A 25024-nucleotide genomic window follows, 5' to 3' on the forward strand; every position below is an offset into this window, starting at 1 on the left:
CAAAACGTGCAAACCTCACTAAACCTAACCCAACTTAACTTAACCATCACCGAAATTAAAGAATTCGACATTGCAAAAATATCCACAAAACGTGCTTACCTCACCAAACCAAACCCAACCTAACCTAACCATCACCGAAATCAAACAATTGAACATTGCAAAAATATACACAAATCGTGCTAACTTTACGAAACCTAACCGAACCTAGCCTTACCATCACCGAAATCTATTAATTCGACATTGCAAAAATATACACAAAACGTGCAAACCTCACTCAACCTAACCCAACTTAACCTAAGCATCACCGAAATCAAAGAATTGAACATTGCAAAAATATACACAAAATGTGCTAACTTCACGAAACCTAACCGAACCTAACATAACTATCTTCGAAATCAATGAATTTGACATTGCAAAAATATCCACAAAACTTGCTTACCTAACCAAACCTAACCTAACCTAGCCTAACCATCACCGAAATCAATTAATTCGACATTGCAAAAATATACACAAAAAGTGCTAACTTCCCGAAACCTAACCGAACCTACCCTATCCATCACCGAAATCAATGAATTCGACATTGCCAAAATATCCACAAAACGTGCTAACCGCAAAAAAACCTAACACAACCTTACCTAAGCATCACCGAAATCAAAGAATTCGACATTGCCAAAAAATCTACAAAACGTGCTAACCTCACCAAACCTAACCCAACCTTACCTAACCATCACCGAAATCAAAGAATTTGACAATGCAAAAATATCCACAAAACTTGCTTACCTCACCAAAACAAACCCAAACTAGCAAAACCATCACCGAAATCAAATAATTCGACATTGCAAAAATATACACAAAACGTGCAAACCTCACTAAACCTAACCCAACTTAACCTAACCATCACCGAAATTAAAGAATTCGACATTGCAAAAATATCCACAAAACGTGCTTACCTCACCAAACCAAACCCAACCTAACCTAACCATCACCGAAATCAAACAATTGAACATTGCAAAAATATACACAAATCGTGCTAACTTCACGAAACCTAACCGAACCTAACATAACCATCACCGAAATCAATGAATTCGACATTGCAAAAATATACACAAAACGTGCAAACCTCACTAGACCTAACCCAACTTAATCTAACCATCACTGAAATTAAAGAATTCGACATTGCAAAATTATCCACAAAACGTGTTTACTTCACAAAACCTTACCCAACCTAACCTAAGCATCACCGAAATCAATTAATTCGACATTGTAAAAATATACACAAAACGTGCTTACCTCACCAAACCTAACCCAACCAAGCCTAACCATCACCGAAATCAATTAATTCGACATTGCAAAAATATACACAAAACGTGCTTACTTCACCAAACTTAACCCAACTTAACCTAACCATCACCGAAATCAAAGAATTCGACATTGCCAAAATATCCATAAAACGTGCTTACCTCACAAAACCTAACCCATCCTAACCTAAGCATCACTGAAATCAAAGAATTTGTCATTGCAAAAATATACACAAAACGTGCTAACTTCACAAAACCTAACCCAACCTAGCCTAACCATCACCGAAATCAATTAATTCGACATTGCAAAAATATAGACAAAGCGTGCAAACCTCACTCAACCTAACCCAACTTAACCTAAGCATCACCGAAATCAAAGAATTGGACATTGCAAAACTATACACAAAATGTGCTTACTTCACGAAACCTAACCCAACCTAGCCTAACCATCACCGAAATCAATTAATTCGACATTGCAAAAATATACACGAAACGTGCAAACCTCACTAAACCTAACCCAACTTAACATAACTATTACCGAAATTAAAGAATTCGACATTGCCAAATTATCCACAAAGCGTGCTAACCTCACAAAACCTTACCCAACCTAACCTAAGCATCACCGAAATCAAAGAATTGGACATTGCAAAAATATACACAAAACGTGCTAACTTCACGAAACCTAACCCAACCTAGCCTAACCATCACCGAAATCAATTAATTCGACATTGCAAAAATATAGAGAAAGCGTGCAAACCTCACTCAACCTAACCCAACTTAACCTAAGCATCACCGAAATCAAAGAATTGGACATTGCAAAAATATACACAAAACGTGCTAACTTCACGAAACCTAACCCAACCTAGCCTAACCATCACCGAAATCAATTAATTCGACATTGCAAAAATATACACAAAACGTGCAAACCTCACTCAACCTAACCCAACTTAACCTAAGCATCACCGAAATCAATGAATTGGACATTGCAAAAATATACACAAAACGTGCTAACTTCACGAAACCTAACCCAACCTAACCTAACCATCACCGAAATCAAACAATTGAACATTGCAAAAATATACACAAATCGTGCTAACTTCACGAAACCTAACCCAACCTAGCCTTACTATCACCGAAATCAATTAATTCGACATTGCAAAAATATACACAAAACGTGCAAACCTCACTAAACCTAACCCAACTTATCTTAACCATCACCGAAATTAAAGAATTCGACATTGCAAAAATATCCACAAAACGTGCTTACCTCACCAAACCAAACCCAACCTAACCTAACCATCACCGAAATCAAACAATTAAACATTGCAAAAATATACACAAATCGTGCTAACTTCACGAAACCTAACCGAACCTAACATAACCATCACCGAAATCAATGAATTCGACATTGCAAAAATATACACAAAACGTGCAAACCTCACTAGACTTAACCCAACTTAATCTAACCATCACTGAAATTAAAGAATTCGACATTGCCAAATTATCCACAAAACGTGCTTACCTCACAAAACCTAACCCAACCTAAACTAAGCTTCACCGAAATCAAAGAATTGGACATTGCAAAAATATACACAAAACGTGCTAACTTCACGAAACCTAACCCAACTTAATCTAACCATCACTGAAATTAAAGAATTCGACATTGCCAAATTATCCACAAAACGTGCTTTCCTCACAAAACCTAACCCAACCTAACCTAAGCTTCACCGAAATCAAAGAATTGGACATTGCAAAAATATACACAAAACGTGCTAACTTCACGAAACCTAACCCAACCTAGCCTAACCATCACCGAAATCAATTAATTCGACATTGCAAAAATATACACAAAACGTGCAAACCTCACTCAACCTAACCCAACTTAACCTAACCATCACCGAAATCAAACAATTGAACATTGCAAAAATATACACAAATCGTGCTAACTTCACGAAACCTAACCCAACCTAGCCTAACTATCACCGAAATCAATTAATTCGACATTGCAAAAATATACACAAAACGTGCAAACCTCACTAAACCTAACCCAACTTAACCTAACCATCACCGAAATTAAAGAATTCGACATTGCAAAAATATCCACAAAACGTGCTTACCTCACCAAACCAAATCCAACCTAACCTAACCATCACCGAAATCAAACAATTGAACATTGCAAAAATATACACAAATCGTGCTAACTTCACGAAACCTAACCGAACCTAACATAACCATCACCAAAATCAATGAATTCGACAATGCAAAAATATACACAAAACGTGCAAACCTCAATAGACCTAACCCAACTTAATCTAACCATCACTGAAATTAAAGAATTCGACATTGCCAAATTATCCATAAAACGTGCTTTCCTCACAAAACCTAACCCAACCTAACCTAAGCTTCACCGAAATCAAAGAATTGGACATTGCAAAAATATACACAAAACGTGCTAACTTCACGAAACCTAACCCAACCTAGCCTAACCATCACCGAAATCAATTAATTCGACATTGCAAAAATATACACAAAACGTGCAAACCTCACTTAACCTAACCCAACTTAACCTTACCATCACCGAAATTAAAGAATTCGACATTGCCAAAATATCTACAAAACGTGCTTACCTCAACAATCCTAACCTATCCTAACCTAACCATCACCGAAATCAAAGAATGCTTACCTCACAAAAAATAACCCAAACTAACCTAACCATCAACGATATCAAAGAATTCGACATTGCCAAAATATCCAAAAAACGTGCTTACCTCACAAAACCTAACCCAACCTAACCTAAGCATCACGGAAATCAAAGAATCTGTCATTGCAAAAATATACACAAAACGTGCTAACTTCACGAAACCTAACCCAACCTAGCCTAACCATCACCGAAATCAATTAATTCGACATTGCAAAAATATAGAGAAAGCGTGCAAACCTCACTCAACCTAACCCAACTTAACCTAAGCATCACCGAAATCAAAGAATTGGACATTGCAAAAATATATACAAAACGTGCTAACTTCACGAAACCTAACCCAACCTAGCCTAACCATCACCGAAATCAATTAATTCGACATTGCAAAAATATACACAAAACGTGCAAACCTCACTAAACCTAACCCAACTTAACCTAAGCATCACCGAAGTCAAAGAATTGGACTTTGCAAAAATATACACAAAACGTGCTAACTTCACGAAACCTAACCCAACCTAACCTAACCATCACCGAAATCAAACAATTAAACATTGCAAAAATATACACAAATCATGCTAACTTCACGAAACCTAACCCAACCTAGCCTAACTATCACCGAAATTAATTAATTCGACATTGCAAAAATATACACAAAACGTGCAAACCTCACTAAACCTAACCCAACTTAACTTAACCATCACCGAAATTAAAGAATTCGACATTGCAAAAATATCCACAAAACGTGCTTACCTCACCAAACCAAACCCAACCTAACCTAACCATCACCGAAATCAAACAATTGAACATTGCAAAAATATACACAAATCGTGCTAACTTTACGAAACCTAACCGAACCTAGCCTTACCATCACCGAAATCAATTAATTCGACATTGCAAAAATATACACAAAACGTGCAAACCTCACTCAACCTAACCCAACTTAACCTAAGCATCACCGAAATCAAAGAATTGAACATTGCAAAAATATACACAAAATGTGCTAACTTCACGAAACCTAACCGAACCTAACATAACTATCTTCGAAATCAATGAATTTGACATTGCAAAAATATCCACAAAACTTGCTTACCTAACCAAACCTAACCTAACCTAGCCTAACCATCACCGAAATCAATTAATTCGACATTGCAAAAATATACACAAAAAGTGCTAACTTCCCGAAACCTAACCGAACCTAGCCTATCCATCACCGAAATCAATGAATTCGACATTGCCAAAATATCCACAAAACGTGCTAACCGCAAAAAAACCTAACACAACCTTACCTAAGCATCACCGAAATCAAAGAATTCGACATTGCCAAAAAATCTACAAAACGTGCTAACCTCACCAAACCTAACCCAACCTTACCTAACCATCACCGAAATCAAAGAATTTGACAATGCAAAAATATCCACAAAACTTGCTTACCTCACCAAAACAAACCCAAACTAGCAAAACCATCACCGAAATCAAATAATTCGACATTGCAAAAATATACACAAAACGTGCAAACCTCACTAAACCTAACCCAACTTAACCTAACCATCACCGAAATTAAAGAATTCGACATTGCAAAAATATCCACAAAACGTGCTTACCTCACCAAACCAAACCCAACCTAACCTAACCATCACCGAAATCAAACAATTGAACATTGCAAAAATATACACAAATCGTGCTAACTTCACGAAACCTAACCGAACCTAACATTACCATCACCGAAATCAATGAATTCGACATTGCAAAAATATACACAAAACGTGCAAACCTCACTAGACCTAACCCAACTTAATCTAACCATCACTGAAATTAAAGAATTCGACATTGCCAAATTATCCACAAAACGTGTTTACTTCACAAAACCTTACCCAACCTAACCTAAGCATCACCGAAATCAATTAATTCGACATTGTAAAAATATACACAAAACGTGCTTACCTCACCAAACCTAACCCAACCAAGCCTAACCATCACCGAAATCAATTAATTCGACATTGCAAAAATATACACAAAACGTGCTTACTTCACCAAACTTAACCCAACTTAACCTAACCATCACCGAAATCAAAGAATTCGACATTGCCAAAATATCCATAAAACGTGCTTACCTCACAAAACCTAACCCATCCTAACCTAAGCATCACCGAAATCAAAGAATTTGTCATTGCAAAAATATACACAAAACGTGCTAACTTCACAAAACCTAACCCAACCTAGCCTAACCATCACCGAAATCAATTAATTCGACATTGCAAAAATATAGACAAAGCGTGCAAACCTCACTCAACCTAACCCAACTTAACCTAAGCATCACCGAAATCAAAGAATTGGACATTGCAAAACTATACACAAAATGTGCTTACTTCACGAAACCTAACCCAACCTAGCCTAACCATCACCGAAATCAATTAATTCGACATTGCAAAAATATAGAGAAAGCGTGCAAACCTCACTCAACCTAACCCAACTTAACCTAAGCATCACCGAAATCAAAGAATTGGACATTGCAAAAATATACACAAAACGTGCTAACTTCACGAAACCTAACCCAACCTAGCCTAACCATCACCGAAATCAATTAATTCGACATTGCAAAAATATACACAAAACGTGCAAACCTCACTCAACCTAACCCAACTTAACCTAAGCATCACCGAAATCAATGAATTGGACATTGCAAAAATATACACAAAACGTGCTAACTTCACGAAACCTAACCCAACCTAACCTAACCATCACCGAAATCAAACAATTGAACATTGCAAAAATATACACAAATCGTGCTAACTTCACGAAACCTAACCCAACCTAGCCTAACTATCACCGAAATCAATTAATTCGACATTGCAAAAATATACACAAAACGTGCAAACCTCACTAAACCTAACCCAACTTAACTTAACCATCACCGAAATTAAAGAATTCGACATTGCAAAAATATCCACAAAACGTGCTTACCTCACCAAACCAAACCCAACCTAACCTTACCATCACCGAAATCAAACAATTGAACATTGCAAAAATATACACAAATCGTGCTAACTTCACGAAACCTAACCGAACCTAACATAACCATCACCGAAATCAATGAATTCGACATTGCAAAAATATACACAAAACGTGCAAACCTCACTAGACTTAACCCAACTTAATCTAACCATCACTGAAATTAAAGAATTCGACATTGCCAAATTATCCACAAAACGTGCTTACCTCACAAAACCTAACCCAACCTAACCTAAGCTTCACCGAAATCAAAGAATTGGACATTGCAAAAATATACACAAAACGTGCTAACTTCACGAAACCTAACCCAACTTAATCTAACCATCACTGAAATTAAAGAATTCGACATTGCCAAATTATCCACAAAACGTGCTTTCCTTACAAAACCTAACCCAACCTAACCTTAGCTTCACCGAAATCAAAGAATTGGACATTGCAAAAATATACACAAAACGTGCTAACTTCACGAAACCTAACCCAACCTAGCCTAACCATCACCGAAATCAATTAATTCGACATTGCAAAAATATACACAAAACGTGCAAACCTCACTCAACCTAACCCAACTTAACCTAACCATCACCGAAATTAAAGAATTCGACATTGCAAAAATATCCACAAAACGTGCTTACCTCACCAAACCAAACCCAACCTAACCTAACCATCACCGAAATCAAACAATTGAACATTGCAAAAGTATACACAAATCGTGCTAACTTCACGAAACCTAACCGAACCTAACATAACCATCACCGAAATCAATGAATTCGACAATGCAAAAATATACACAAAACGTGCAAACCTCAATAGACCTAACCCAACTTAATCTAACCATCACTGAAATTAAAGAATTCGACATTGCCAAAATATCTACAAAACGTGCTTACCTCAACAATCCTAACCTATCCTAACCTAACCATCACCGAAATCAAAGAATTTGACAATGCAAAAATAACCAAAAAACTTGCTTACCTCACAAAAAATAACCCAAACTAACCTAACCATCAACGATATCAAAGAATTCGACATTGCCAAAATATCCAAAAAACGTGCTTACCTCACAAAACCTAACCCAACCTAACCTAAGCATCACGGAAATCAAAGAATCTGTCATTGCAAAAATATACACAAAACGTGCTAACTTCACGAAACCTAACCCAACCTAACCTAACCATCACCGAAATCAAACAATTAAACATTGCAAAAATATACACAAATCGTGCTAACTTCACGAAACCTAACCCAACCTAGCCTAACTATCACCGAAATTAATTAATTCGACATTGCAAAAATATACACAAAACGTGCAAACCTCACTAAACCTAACCCAACTTAACTTAACCATCACCGAAGTTAAAGAATTCGACATTGCAAAAATATCCACAAAACGTGCTTACCTCACCAAACCAAACCCAACCTTACCTAACCATCACCGAAATCAAACAATTGAACATTGCAAAAATATACACAAATCGTGCTAACTTCACGAAACCTAACCGAACCTAGCCTTACCATCACCGAAATCTATTAATTCGACATTGCAAAAATATACACAAAACGTGCAAACCTCACTCAACCTAACCCAACTTAACCTAAGCATCACCGAAATCAAAGAATTGAACATTGCAAAAATATAAACAAAATGTGCTAACTTCACGAAACCTAACCGAACCTAACATAACTATCTTCGAAATCAATGAATTTGACATTGCAAAAATATCCACAAAACTTGCTTACCTAACCAAACCTAACCTAACCTAGCCTAACCATCACCGAAATCAATTAATTCGACATTGCAAAAATATACACAAAAAGTGCTAACTTCCCGAAACCTAACCGAACCTAGCCTATCCATCACCGAAATCAATGAATTCGACATTGCCAAAATATCCACAAAACGTGCTAACCGCAAAAAAACCTAACACAACCTTACCTAAGCATCACCGAAATCAAAGAATTCGACATTGCCAAAAAATCTACAAAACGTGCTAACCTCACCAAACCTTACCCAACCTTACCTAACCATCACCGAAATCAAAGAATTTGACAATGCAAAAATATCCACAAAACTTGCTTACCTCACCAAAACAAACCCAAACTAGCAAAACCATCACCGAAATCAATTAATTCGACATTGCAAAAATATACACAAAACGTGCAAACCTCACTAAACCTAACCCAACTTAACCTAACCATCACCGAAATTAAAGAATTCGACATTGCAAAAATATCCACAAAACGTGCTTACCTCACCAAACCAAACCCAACCTAACCTAACCATCACCGAAATCAAACAATTGAACATTGCAAAAGTATACACAAATCGTGCTAACTTCACGAAACCTAACCGAACCTAACATAACCATCACCGAAATCAATGAATTCGACAATGCAAAAATATACACAAAACGTGCAAACCTCAATAGACCTAACCCAACTTAATCTAACCATCACTGAAATTAAAGAATTCGACATTGCCAAAATATCTACAAAACGTGCTTACCTCAACAATCCTAACCTATCCTAACCTAACCATCACCGAAATCAAAGAATTTGACAATGCAAAAATAACCAAAAAACTTGCTTACCTCACAAAAAATAACCCAAACTAACCTAACCATCAACGATATCAAAGAATTCGACATTGCCAAAATATCCAAAAAACGTGCTTACCTCACAAAACCTAACCCAACCTAACCTAAGCATCACGGAAATCAAAGAATCTGTCATTGCAAAAATATACACAAAACGTGCTAACTTCACGAAACCTAACCCAACCTAACCTAACCATCACCGAAATCAAACAATTAAACATTGCAAAAATATACACAAATCGTGCTAACTTCACGAAACCTAACCCAACCTAGCCTAACTATCACCGAAATTAATTAATTCGACATTGCAAAAATATACACAAAACGTGCAAACCTCACTAAACCTAACCCAACTTAACTTAACCATCACCGAAGTTAAAGAATTCGACATTGCAAAAATATCCACAAAACGTGCTTACCTCACCAAACCAAACCCAACCTTACCTAACCATCACCGAAATCAAACAATTGAACATTGCAAAAATATACACAAATCGTGCTAACTTCACGAAACCTAACCGAACCTAGCCTTACCATCACCGAAATCTATTAATTCGACATTGCAAAAATATACACAAAACGTGCAAACCTCACTCAACCTAACCCAACTTAACCTAAGCATCACCGAAATCAAAGAATTGAACATTGCAAAAATATAAACAAAATGTGCTAACTTCACGAAACCTAACCGAACCTAACATAACTATCTTCGAAATCAATGAATTTGACATTGCAAAAATATCCACAAAACTTGCTTACCTAACCAAACCTAACCTAACCTAGCCTAACCATCACCGAAATCAATTAATTCGACATTGCAAAAATATACACAAAAAGTGCTAACTTCCCGAAACCTAACCGAACCTAGCCTATCCATCACCGAAATCAATGAATTCGACATTGCCAAAATATCCACAAAACGTGCTAACCGCAAAAAAACCTAACACAACCTTACCTAAGCATCACCGAAATCAAAGAATTCGACATTGCCAAAAAATCTACAAAACGTGCTAACCTCACCAAACCTTACCCAACCTTACCTAACCATCACCGAAATCAAAGAATTTGACAATGCAAAAATATCCACAAAACTTGCTTACCTCACCAAAACAAACCCAAACTAGCAAAACCATCACCGAAATCAATTAATTCGACATTGCAAAAATATACACAAAACGTGCAAACCTCACTAAACCTAACCCAACTTAACCTAACCATCACCGAAATTAAAGAATTCGACATTGCAAAAATATCCACAAAACGTGCTTTCCTCACCAAACCAAACCCAACCTAACCTAACCATCACCGAAATCAAACAATTGAACATTGTTAAAACATACACAAATCGTGCTCACTTCACGAAACCTAACCGAACCTAACATAACCATCACCGAAATCAATGAATTCGACATTGCAAAAATATACACAAAACGTGCAAACCTCACTAGACCTAACCCAACTTAATCTAACCATCACTGAAATTAAAGAATTCGACATTGCCAAATTATCCACAAAACGTGTTTACTTCACAAAACCTTACCCAACCTAACCTAAGCATCACCGAAATCAATTAATTCGACATTGTAAAAATATACACAAAACGTGCTTACCTCACCAAACCTAACCCAACCAAGCCTAACCATCACCGAAATCAATTAATTCGACATTGCAAAAATATACACAAAACGTGCTTACTTCACCAAACTTAACCCAACTTAACCTAACCATCACCGAAATCAAAGAATGAGACATTGCCAAAATATCCATAAAACGTGCTTACCTCACAAAACCTAACCCATCCTAACCTAAAAATCACCGAAATCAAAGAATTTGTCATTGCAAAAATATACACAAAACGTGCTAACTTCACAAAACCTAACCCAACCTAGCCTAACCATCACCGAAATCAATTAATTCGACATTGCAAAAATATAGACAAAGCGTGCAAACCTCACTCAACCTAACCCAACTTAACCTAAGCATCACCGAAATCAAAGAATTGGACATTGCAAAACTATACACAAAACGTGCTTACTTCACGAAACCTAACCCAACCTAGCCTAACCATCACCGAAATCAATTAATTCGACATTGCAAAAATACACACGAAACGTGCAAACCTCACTAAACCTAACCCAACTTAACATAACTATTACCGAAATTAAAGAATTCGACATTGCCAAATTATCCACAAAGCGTGCTAACCTCACAAAACCTTACCCAACCTAACCTAAGCATCACCGAAATCAAAGAATTGGACATTGCAAAAATATACACAAAACGTGCTAACTTCACGAAACCTAACCCAACCTAGCCTAACCATCACCGAAATCAATTAATTCGACATTGCAAAAATATAGAGAAAGCGTGCAAACCTCACTCAACCTAACCCAACTTAACCTAAGCATCACCGAAATCAAAGAATTGGACATTGCAAAAATATACACAAAACGTGCTAACTTCACGAAACCTAACCCAACCTAGCCTAACCATCACCGAAATCAATTAATTCGACATTGCAAAAATATACACAAAACGTGCAAACCTCACTCAACCTAACCCAACTTAACCTAAGCATCACCGAAATCAATGAATTGGACATTGCAAAAATATACACAAAACGTGCTAACTTCACGAAACCTAACCCAACCTAACCTAACCATCACCGAAATCAAACAATTGAACATTGCAAAAATATACACAAATCGTGCTAACTTCACGAAACCTAACCCAACCTAGCCTAACTATCACCGAAATCAATTAATTCGACATTGCAAAAATATACACAAAACGTGCAAACCTCACTAAACCTAACCCAACTTAACTTAACCATCACCGAAATTAAAGAATTCGACATTGCAAAAATATCCACAAAACGTGCTTACCTCACCAAACCAAACCCAACCTAACCTAACCATCACCGAAATCAAACAATTGAACATTGCAAAAATATACACAAATCGTGCTAACTTCACGAAACCTGACCGAACCTAACATAACCATCACCGAAATCAATGAATTCGACATTGCAAATATATACACAAAACGTGCAAACCTCACTAGACCTAACCCAACTTAATCTAACCATCACTGAAATTAAAGAATTCGACATTGCCAAATTATCCACAAAACGTGCTTACCTCACAAAACCTAACCCAACCTAACCTAAGCTTCACCGAAATCAAAGAATTGGACATTGCAAAAATATACACAAAACGTGCTAACTTCACGAAACCTAACCCAACTTAATCTAACCATCACTGAAATTAAAGAATTCGACATTGCCAAATTATCCACAAAACGTGCTTTCCTCACAAAACCTAACCCAACCTAACCTAAGCTTCACCGAAATCAAAGAATTGGACATTGCAAAAATATACACAAAACGTGCTAACTTCACGAAACCTAACCCAACCTAGCCTAACCATCACCGAAATCAATTAATTCGACATTGCAAAAATATACACAAAACGTGCAAACCTCACTAAACCTAACCCAACTTAACCTTACCATCACCGAAATTAAAGAATTCGACATTGCCAAAATATCTACAAAACGTGCTAACCTCACCAATCCTAACCTATCCTAACCTAACCATCACCGAAATCAAAGAATTTGACAATGCAAAAATATCCAAAAAACTTGCTTACCTCACAAAAACTAACCCAAACTAACCTAACCATCAACGATATCAAAGAATTCGACATTGCCAAAATATCTAAAAAACGTGCTTACCTCACAAAACCTAACCCAACCTAACCTAAGCATCACGGAAATCAAATAATCTGTCATTGCAAAAATATACACAAAACGTGTTAACTTCACGAAACCTAACCCAACCTAGCCTAACCATCACCGAAATCAATTAATTCGACATTGCAAAAATATACACAAAACGTGCAAACCTCACTCAACCTAACCCAACTTAACCTAAGCATCACCGAAATCAAAGAATTGGACATTGCAAAAATATACACAAAACGTGCTAACTTCACGAAACCTAACCCAACCTAACCTAACCATCACCGAAATCAAACAATTGAACATTGCAAAAATATACACAAATCGTGCTAACTTCACGAAACCTAACCCAACCTAGCCTAACTATCACCAAAATCAATTAATTCGACATTGCAAAAATATACACAAAACGTGCAAACCTCACTAAACCTAACCCAACTTAACTTAACCATCACCGAAGTTAAAGAATTCGACATTGCAAAAATATCCACAAAACGTGCTTACCTCACCAAACCAAACCCAACCTTACCTAACCATCACCGAAATCAAACAATTGAACATTGCAAAAATATACACAAATCGTGCTAACTTCACGAAACCTAACCGAACCTAGCCTTACCATCACCGAAATCTATTAATTCGACATTGCAAAAATATACACAAAACGTGCAAACCTCACTCAACCTAACCCAACTTAACCTAAGCATCACCGAAATCAAAGAATTGGACATTGCAAAAATATACACAAAACGTGCTAACTTCACGAAACCTAACCCAACCTAGCCTAACCATCACCGAAATCAATTAATTCGACATTGCAAAAATATACACAAAACGTGCAAACCTCACTCAACCTAACCCAACTTAACCTAAGCATCACCAAAATCAATGAATTGGACATTGCAAACATATACACAAAACGTGCTAACTTCACGAAACCTAACCCAACCTAACCTAACCATCACCGAAATCAAACAATTGAACATTGCAAAAATATACACAAATCGTGCTAACTTCACGAAACCTAACCCAACCTAGCCTAACTATCACCGAAATCAATTAATTCGACATTGCAAAAATATACACAAAACGTGCAAACCTCACTAAACCTAACCCAACTTAACTTAACCATCACCGAAATTAAAGAATTCGACATTGCAAAAATATCCACAAAACGTGCTTACCTCACCAAACCAAACCCAACCTAACCTAACCATCACCGAAATCAAACAATTGAACATTGCAAAAATATACACAAATCGTGCTAACTTCACGAAACCTAACCGAACCTAACATAACCATCACCGAAATCAATGAATTCGACATTGCAAATATATACACAAAACGTGCAAACCTCACTAGACCTAACCCAACTTAATCTAACCATCACTGAAATTAAAGAATTCGACATTGCCAAATTATCCACAAAACGTGCTTACCTCACAAAACCTAACCCAACCTAACCTAAGCTTCACCGAAATCAAAGAATTGGACATTGCAAAAATATACACAAAACGTGCTAACTTCACGAAACCTAACCCAACTTAATCTAACCATCACTGAAATTAAAGAATTCGACATTGCCAAATTATCCACAAAACGTGCTTTCCTCACAAAACCTAACCCAACCTAACCTAAGCTTCACCGAAATCAAAGAATTGGACATTGCAAAAATATACACAAAACGTGCTAACTTCACGAAACCTAACCCAACCTAGCCTAACCATCACCGAAATCAATTAATTCGACATTGCAAAAATATACACAAAACGTGCAAACCTCTCTAAACCTAACCCAACTTAACCTTACCATCACCGAAATTAAAGAATTCGACATTGCCAAAATATCTACAAAACGTGCTAACCTCACCAATCCTAACCTATCCTAACCTAACCATCACCGAAATCAAAGAATTTGACAATGCAAAAATATCCAAAAAACTTGCTTACCTCACAAAAACTAACCCAAACTAACCTAACCATCAACGATATCAAAGAATTCGACATTGCCAAAATATCTAAAAAACGTGCTTACCTCACAAAACCTAACCCAACCTAACCTAAGCATCACGGAAATCAAAGAATCTGTCATTGCAAAAATATACACAAAACGTGTTAACTTCACGAAACCTAACCCAACCTAGCCTAACCATCACCGAAATCAATTAATTCGACATTGCAAAAATATACACAAAACGTGCAAACCTCACTCAACCTAACCCAACTTAACCTAAGCATCACCGAAATCAAAGAATTGGACATTGCAAAAATATACACAAAACGTGCTAACTTCACGAAACCTAACCCAACCTAACCTAACCATCACCGAAATCAAACAATTGAACATTGCAAAAATATACACAAATCGTGCTAACTTCACGAAACCTAACCCAACCTAGCCTAACTATCACCAAAATCAATTAATTCGACATTGCAAAAATATACACAAAACGTGCAAACCTCACTAAACCTAACCCAACTTAACTTAACCATCACCGAAGTTAAAGAATTCGACATTGCAAAAATATCCACAAAACGTGCTTACCTCACCAAACCAAACCCAACCTTACCTAACCATCACCGAAATCAAACAATTGAACATTGCAAAAATATACACAAATCGTGCTAACTTCACGAAACCTAACCGAACCTAGCCTTACCATCACCGAAATCTATTAATTCGACATTGCAAAAATATACACAAAACGTGCAAACCTCACTCAACCTAACCCAACTTAACCTAAGCATCACCGAAATCAAAGAATTGAACATTGCAAAAATATAAACAAAATGTGCTAACTTCACGAAACCTAACCGAACCTAACATAACTATCTTCGAAATCAATGAATTTGACATTGCAAAAATATCCACAAAACTTGCTTACTTAACCAAACCTAACCTAACCTAGCCTAACCATCACCGAAATCAATTAATTCGACATTGCAAAAATATACACAAAAAGTGCTAACTTCCCGAAACCTAACCGAACCTAGCCTATCCATCACCGAAATCAATGAATTCGACATTGCCAAAGTATCGACAAAACGTGCTAACCGCAAAAAAACCTAACACAACCTTACCTAAGCATCACCGAAATCAAAGAATTCGACATTGCCAAAAAATCTACAAAACGTGCTAACCTCACCAAACCTTACCCAACCTTACCTAACCATCACCGAAATCAAAGAATTTGACAATGCAAAAATATCCACAAAACTTGCTTACCTCACCAAAACAAACCCAAACTAGCAAAACCATCACCGAAATCAATTAATTCGACATTGCAAAAATATACACAAAACGTGCAAACCTCACTAAACCTAACCCAACTTAACCTAACCATCACCGAAATTAAAGAATTCGACATTGCAAAAATATCCACAAAACGTGCTTTCCTCACCAAACCAAACCCAACCTAACCTAACCATCACCGAAATCAAACAATTGAACATTGTTAAAACATACACAAATCGTGCTCACTTCACGAAACCTAACCGAACCTAACATAACCATCACCGAAATCAATGAATTCGACATTGCAAAAATATACACAAAACGTGCAAACCTCACTAGACCTAACCCAACTTAATCTAACCATCACTGAAATTAAAGAATTCGACATTGCCAAATTATCCACAAAACGTGTTTACTTCACAAAACCTTACCCAACCTAACCTAAGCATCACCGAAATCAATTAATTCGACATTGTAAAAATATACACAAAACGTGCTTACCTCACCAAACCTAACCCAACCAAGCCTAACCATCACCGAAATCAATTAATTCGACATTGCAAAAATATACACAAAACGTGCTTACTTCACCAAACTTAACCCAACTTAACCTAACCATCACCGAAATCAAAGAATGAGACATTGCCAAAATATCCATAAAACGTGCTTACCTCACAAAACCTAACCCATCCTAACCTAAAAATCACCGAAATCAAAGAATTTGTCATTGCAAAAATATACACAAAACGTGCTAACTTCACAAAACCTAACCCAACCTAGCCTAACCATCACCGAAATCAATTAATTCGACATTGCAAAAATATAGACAAAGCGTGCAAACCTCACTCAACCTAACCCAACTTAACCTAAGCATCACCGAAATCAAAGAATTGGACATTGCAAAACTATACACAAAACGTGCTTACTTCACGAAACCTAACCCAACCTAGCCTAACCATCACCGAAATCAATTAATTCGACATTGCAAAAATACACACGAAACGTGCAAACCTCACTAAACCTAACCCAACTTAACATAACTATTACCGAAATTAAAGAATTCGACATTGCCAAATTATCCACAAAGCGTGCTAACCTCACAAAACCTTACCCAACCTAACCTAAGCATCACCGAAATCAAAGAATTGGACATTGCAAAAATATACACAAAACGTGCTAACTTCACGAAACCTAACCCAACCTAGCCTAACCATCACCGAAATCAATTAATTCGACATTGCAAAAATATAGAGAAAGCGTGCAAACCTCACTCAACCTAACCCAACTTAACCTAAGCATCACCGAAATCAAAGAATTGGACATTGCAAAAATATACACAAAACGTGCTAACTTCACGAAACCTAACCCAACCTAGCCTAACCATCACCGAAATCAATTAATTCGACATTGCAAAAATATACACAAAACGTGCAAACCTCACTCAACCTAACCCAACTTAACCTAAGCATCACCGAAATCAATGAATTGGACATTGCAAAAATATACACAAAACGTGCTAACTTCACGAAACCTAACCCAACCTAACCTAACCATCACCGAAATCAAACAATTGAACATTGCAAAAATATACACAAATCGTGCTAACTTCACGAAACCTAACCCAACCTAGCCTAACTATCACCGAAATCAATTAATTCGACATTGCAAAAATATACACAAAACGTGCAAACCTCACTAAACCTAACCCAACTTAACTTAACCATCACCGAAATTAAAGAATTCGACATTGCAAAAATATCCACAAAACGTGCTTACCTCACCAAACCAAACCCAACCTAACCTAACCATCACCGAAATCAAACAATTGAACATTGCAAAAATATACACAAATCGTGCTAACTTCACGAAACCTAACCGAACCTAACATAACCATCACCGAAATCAATGAATTCGACATTGCAAATATATACACAAAACGTGCAAACCTCACTAGACCTAACCCAACTTAATCTAACCATCACTGAAATTAAAGAATTCGACATTGCCAAATTATCCACAAAACGTGCTTACCTCACAAAACCTAACCCAACCTAACCTAAGCTTCACCGAAATCAAAGAATTGGACATTGCAAAAATATACACAAAACGTGCTAACTTCACGAAACCTAACCCAACTTAATCTAACCATCACTGAAATTAAAGAATTCGACATTGCCAAATTATCCACAAAACGTGCTTTCCTCACAAAACCTTACCCAACCTAACCTAAGCTTCACCGAAATCAAAGAATTGGACATTGCAAAAATATACACAAAACGTGCTAACTTCACGAAACCTAACCCAACCTAGCCTAACCATCACCGAAATCAATTAATTCGACATTGCAAAAATATACACAAAACGTGCAAACCTCACTAAACCTAACCCAACTTAACCTTACCATCACCGAAATTAAAGAATTCGACATTGCCAAAATATCTACAAAACGTGCTAACCTCACCAATCCTAACCTATCCTAACCTAACCATCACCGAAATCAAAGAATTTGACAATGCAAAAATATCCAAAAAACTTGCTTACCTCACAAAAACTAACCCAAACTAACCTAACCATCAACGATATCAAAGAATTCGACATTGCCAAAATATCTAAAAAACGTGCTTACCTCACAAAACCTAACCCAACCTAACCTAAGCATCACGGAAATCAAAGAATCTGTCATTGCAAAAATATACACAAAACGTGTTAACTTCACGAAACCTAACCCAACCTAGCCTAACCATCACCGAAATCAATTAATTCGACATTGCAAAAATATACACAAAACGTGCAAACCTCACTCAACCTAACCCAACTTAACCTAAGCATCACCGAAATCAAAGAATTGGACATTGCAAAAATATACACAAAACGTGCTAACTTCACGAAACCTAACCCAACCTAACCTAACCATCACCGAAATCAAACAATTGAACATTGCAAAAATATACACAAATCGTGCTAACTTCACGAAACCTAACCCAACCTAGCCTAACTATCACCGAAATCAATTAATTCGACATTGCAAAAATATACACAAAACGTGCAAACCTCACTAAACCTAACCCAACTTAACTTAACCATCACCGAAATTAAAGAATTCGACATTGCAAAAATATCCACAAAACGTGTTACCTCACCAAACCAAACCCAACCTAACCTAACCATCACCGAAATCAAACAATTGAACATTGCAAAAATATACACAAATCATGCTAACTTCACGAAATTTAACCGAACCTAACATAACCATCACCGAAATCAATGAATTCGACATTGCAAAAATATACACAAAACGTGCAAACCTCACTAGACCTAACCCAACTTAATCTAACCATCACTGAAATTAAAGAATTCGACATTGCCAAATTATCCACAAAACGTGCTTACCTCACAAAACCTAACCCAACCTAACCTAAGCTTCACCGAAATCAAAGAATTGGACATTGCAAAAATATACACAAAACGTGCTAACTTCACGAAACCTAACCCAACCTAGCCTAACCATCACCGAAATCAATTAATTCGACATTGCAAAAATATACACAAAACGTGCAAAACTCACTAAACCTAACCCAACTTAACATAACCATCACCGAAATTAAAGAATTCGACATTGCCAAAATATCTACAAAACGTGCTAACCTCACCAATCCTAACCTATCCTAACCTAACCATCACCGAAATCAAAGAATTTGACAATGCAAAAATATCCAAAAAACTTGCTTACCTCACAAAAACTAACCCAAACTAACCTAACCATCAACGATATCAAAGAATTCGACATTGCCAAAATATCCAAAAAACGTGCTTACCTCACAAAACCTAACCCAACCTAACCTAAGCATCACGGAAATCAAAGAATCTGTCATTGCAAAAATATACACAAAACGTGCTAACTTCACGAAACCTAACCCAACCTAGCCTAACCATCACCGAAATCAATTAATTCGACATTGCAAAAATATAGAGAAAGCGTGCAAACCTCACTCAACCTAACCCAACTTAACCTAAGCATCACCGAAATCAAAGAATTGGACATTGCAAAAATATACACAAAACGTGCTAACTTCACGAAACCTAACCCAACCTAGCCTAACCATCACCGAAATCAATTAATTCGACATTGCAAAAATATAGAGAAAGCGTGCAAACCTCACTCAACCTAACCCAACTTAACCTAAGCATCACCGAAATCAAAGAATTGGACATTGCAAAATATACACAAAACGTGCTAACTTCACGAAACCTAACCCAACCTAGCCTAACCATCACCGAAATCAATTAATTCGACATTGCAAAAATATACACAAAACGTGCAAACCTCACTCAACCTAACCCAACTTAACCTAAGCATCACCGAAATCAATGAATTGGACATTGCAAAAATATACACAAAAAGTGCTAACTTCACGAAACCTAACCCAACCTAACCTAACCATCACCGAAATCAAACAATTGAACATTGCAAAAATATACACAAATCGTGCTAACTTCACGAAACCTAACCCAACCTAGCCTAACTATCACCGAAATCAATTAATTCGACATTGCAAAAATATACACAAAACGTGCAAACCTCACTAAACCTAACCCAACTTAACTTAACCATCACCGAAATTAAAGAATTCGACATTGCAAAAATATCCACAAAACGTGCTTACCTCACCAAACCAAACCCAACCTAACCTAACCATCACCGAAATCAAACAATTGAACATTGCAAAAATATACACAAATCGTTCTAACTTCACGAAACCTAACCGAACCTAACATAACCATCACCGAAATCAATGAATTCGACATTGCAAAAATATACACAAAACGTGCAAACCTCACTAGACTTAACCCAACTTAATCTAACCATCACTGAAATTAAAGAATTCGACATTGCCAAATTATCCACAAAACGTGCTTACCTCACAAAACCTAACCCAACCTAACCTAAGCTTCACCGAAATCAAAGAATTGGACATTGCAAAAATATACACAAAACGTGCTAACTTCACGAAACCTAACCCAACTTAATCTAACTATCACTGAAATTAAAGAATTCGACATTGCCAAATTATCCACAAAACGTGCTTTCCTCACAAAACCTAACCCAACCTAACCTAAGCTTCACCGAAATCAAAGAATTGGACATTGCAAAAATATACACAAAACGTGCTAACTTCACGAAACCTAACCCAACCTAGCCTAACCATCACCGAAATCAATTAATTCGACATTGCAAAAATATACACAAAACGTGCAAACCTCACTAAACCTAACCCAACTTAACCTTACCATCACCGAAATTAAATAATTCGACATTGCCAAAATATCTACAAAACGTGCTAACCTCACCAATTCTAACCTATCCTAACCTAACCATCACCGAAATCAAAGAATTTGACAATGCAAAAGTATCCAAAAAACTTGCTTACCTCACAAAAACTAACCCAAACTAACCTAACCATCAACGATATCAAAGAATTCGACATTGCCAAAATATCTAAAAAACGTGCTTACCTCACAAAACCTAACCCAACCTAACCTAAGCATCACGGAAATCAAAGAATCTGTCATTGCAAAAATATACACAAAACGTGCTAACTTCACGAAACCTAACCCAACCTAGCCTAACCATCACCGAAATCAATTAATTCGACATTGCAAAAATATACACAAAACGTGCAAACCTCACTCAACCTAACCCAACTTAACCTAAGCATCACCGAAATCAAAGAATTGGACATTGCAAAAATATACACAAAACGTGCTAACTTACGAAACCTAACCCAACCTAACCTAACCATCACCGAAATCAAACAATTGAACATTGCAAAAATATACACAAATCGTGCTAACTTCACGAAACCTAACCCAACCTAGCCTAACTATCACCGAAATCAATTAATTCGACATTGCAAAAATATACACAAAACGTGCAAACCTCACTAAACCTAACCCAACTTAACCTAACCATCACCGAAATTAAAGAATTCGACATTGCAAAAATATCCACAAAACGTGCTTACCTCACCAAACCAAACCCAACCTAACCTAACCATCACCGAAATCAAACAATTGAACATTGCAAAAATATACACAAATCGTGCTAACTTCACGAGACCTAACCGAACCTAACATAACCATCACCGAAATCAATGAATTCGACAATGCAAAAATATACACAAAACGTGCAAACCTCAATAGACCTAACCCAACTTAATCTAACCATCACTGAAATTAAAGAATTCGACATTGCCAAATTATCCACAAAACGTGCTTTCCTCACAAAACCTAACCCAACCTAACCTAAGCTTCACCGAAATCAAAGAATTGGACATTGCAAAAATATACACAAAACGTGCTAACTTCACGAAACCTAACCCAACCTAGCCTAACCATCACCGAAATCAATTAATTCGACATTGCAAAAATATACACAAAACGTGCAAACCTCACTAAACCTAACCCAACTTAACCTTACCATCACCGAAATTAAAGAATTCGACATTGCCAAAATATCTACAAAACGTGCTAACCTCAACAATCCTAACCTATCCTAACCTAACCATCACCGAAATCAAAGAATTTGACAATGCAAAAATAACCAAAAAACTTGCTTACCTCACAAAAAATAACCCAAACTAACCTAACCATCAACGATATCAAAGAATTCGACATTGCCAAAATATCCAAAAAACGTGCTTACCTCACAAAACCTAACCCAACCTAACCTAAGCATCACGGAAATCAAAGAATCTGTCATTGCAAAAATATACACAAAACGTGCTAACTTCACGAAACCTAACCCAACCTAGCCTAACCATCACCGAAATCAATTAATTCGACATTGCAAAAATATAGAGAAAGCGTGCAAACCTCACTCAACCTAACCCAACTTAACCTAAGCATCACCGAAATCAAAGAATTGGACATTGCAAAAATATACACAAAACGTGCTAACTTCACGAAACCTAACCCAACCTAGCCTTACCATCACCGAAATCAATTAATTCGACATTGCAAAAATATACAAAAAACGTGCAAACCTCACTAAACCTATCCCAACTTAACCTAAGCATCACCGAAATCAAAGAATTGGTGTTTGCAAAAATATACACAAAACGTGCTAACTTCACGAAACCTAACCCAACCTAACCTAACCATCACCGAAATCAAACAATTGAACATTGCAAAAATATACACAAATCGTTCTTACTTCACGAAACCTAACCCAACCTAGCCTAACTATCACCGAAATCAATGAATTCGACATTGCAAAAATATACACAAAACGTGCAAACCTCACTAGACCTAACCCAACTTAATCTAACCATCACTGAAATTAAAGAATTCGACATTGCCAAATTATCCACAAAACGTGCTTTCCTCACAAAACCTAACCCAACCTAACCTAAGCTTCACCGAAATCAAAGAATTGGACATTGCAAAAATATACACAAAACGTGCTAACTTCACGAAACTTAACCCAACCTAGCCTAACCATCACCGAAATCAATTAATTCGACATTGCAAAAATATACACAAAACGTGCAAACCTCACTAAACCTAACCCAACTTAACCTTACCATCACCGAAATTAAAGAATTACACATTGCAAAAATATCCACAAAACGTGCTCACCTCACCAAACCAAACCCAACCTAACCTAACCATCACCGAAATCAAACAATTGAACATTGCAAAAATATACACAAATCGTGCTAACTTCACGAAACCTAACCCAACCTAACCTAACCATCACCGAAATCAAACAATTGAACATTGCAAAAATATACACAAATCGTGCTAACTTCACGAAACCTAACCCAACCTAGCCTAACTATCACCGAAATCAATTAATTCGACATTGCAAAAATATACACAAAACGTGCAAACCTCACTAAACCTAACCCAACTTAACCTAACCATCACCGAAATTAAAGAATTCGACATTGCAAAAATATCCACAAAACGTGCTTACCTCACCAAACCAAACCCAACCTAACCTAACCATCACCGAAATCAAACAATTGAACATTGCAAAAATATACACAAATCGTGCTAACTTCACGAAACCTAACCGAACCTAACATAACCATCACCGAAATCAATGAATTCGACAATGCAAAAATATACACAAAACGTGCAAACCTCAATAGACCTAACCCAACTTAATCTAACTATCACTGAAATTAAAGAATTCGACATTGCCAAATTATTCACAAAACGTGCTTTCCTCACAAAACCTAACCCAACCTAACCTAAGCTTCACCGAAATCAAAGAATTGGACATTGCAAAAATATACACAAAACGTGCTAACTTCACGAAACCTAACCCAACCTAGCCTAACCATCACCGAAATCAATTAATTCGACATTGCAAAAATATACACAAAACGTGCAAACCTCACTAAACCTAACCCAACTTAACCTTACCATCACCGAAATTAAAG

This window comes from Arctopsyche grandis, chromosome 11 (genome assembly GCF_051622035.1).
Source record: "Arctopsyche grandis isolate Sample6627 chromosome 11, ASM5162203v2, whole genome shotgun sequence".
Classification (NCBI taxonomy): Eukaryota; Metazoa; Arthropoda; class Insecta; order Trichoptera; family Hydropsychidae; genus Arctopsyche; species Arctopsyche grandis.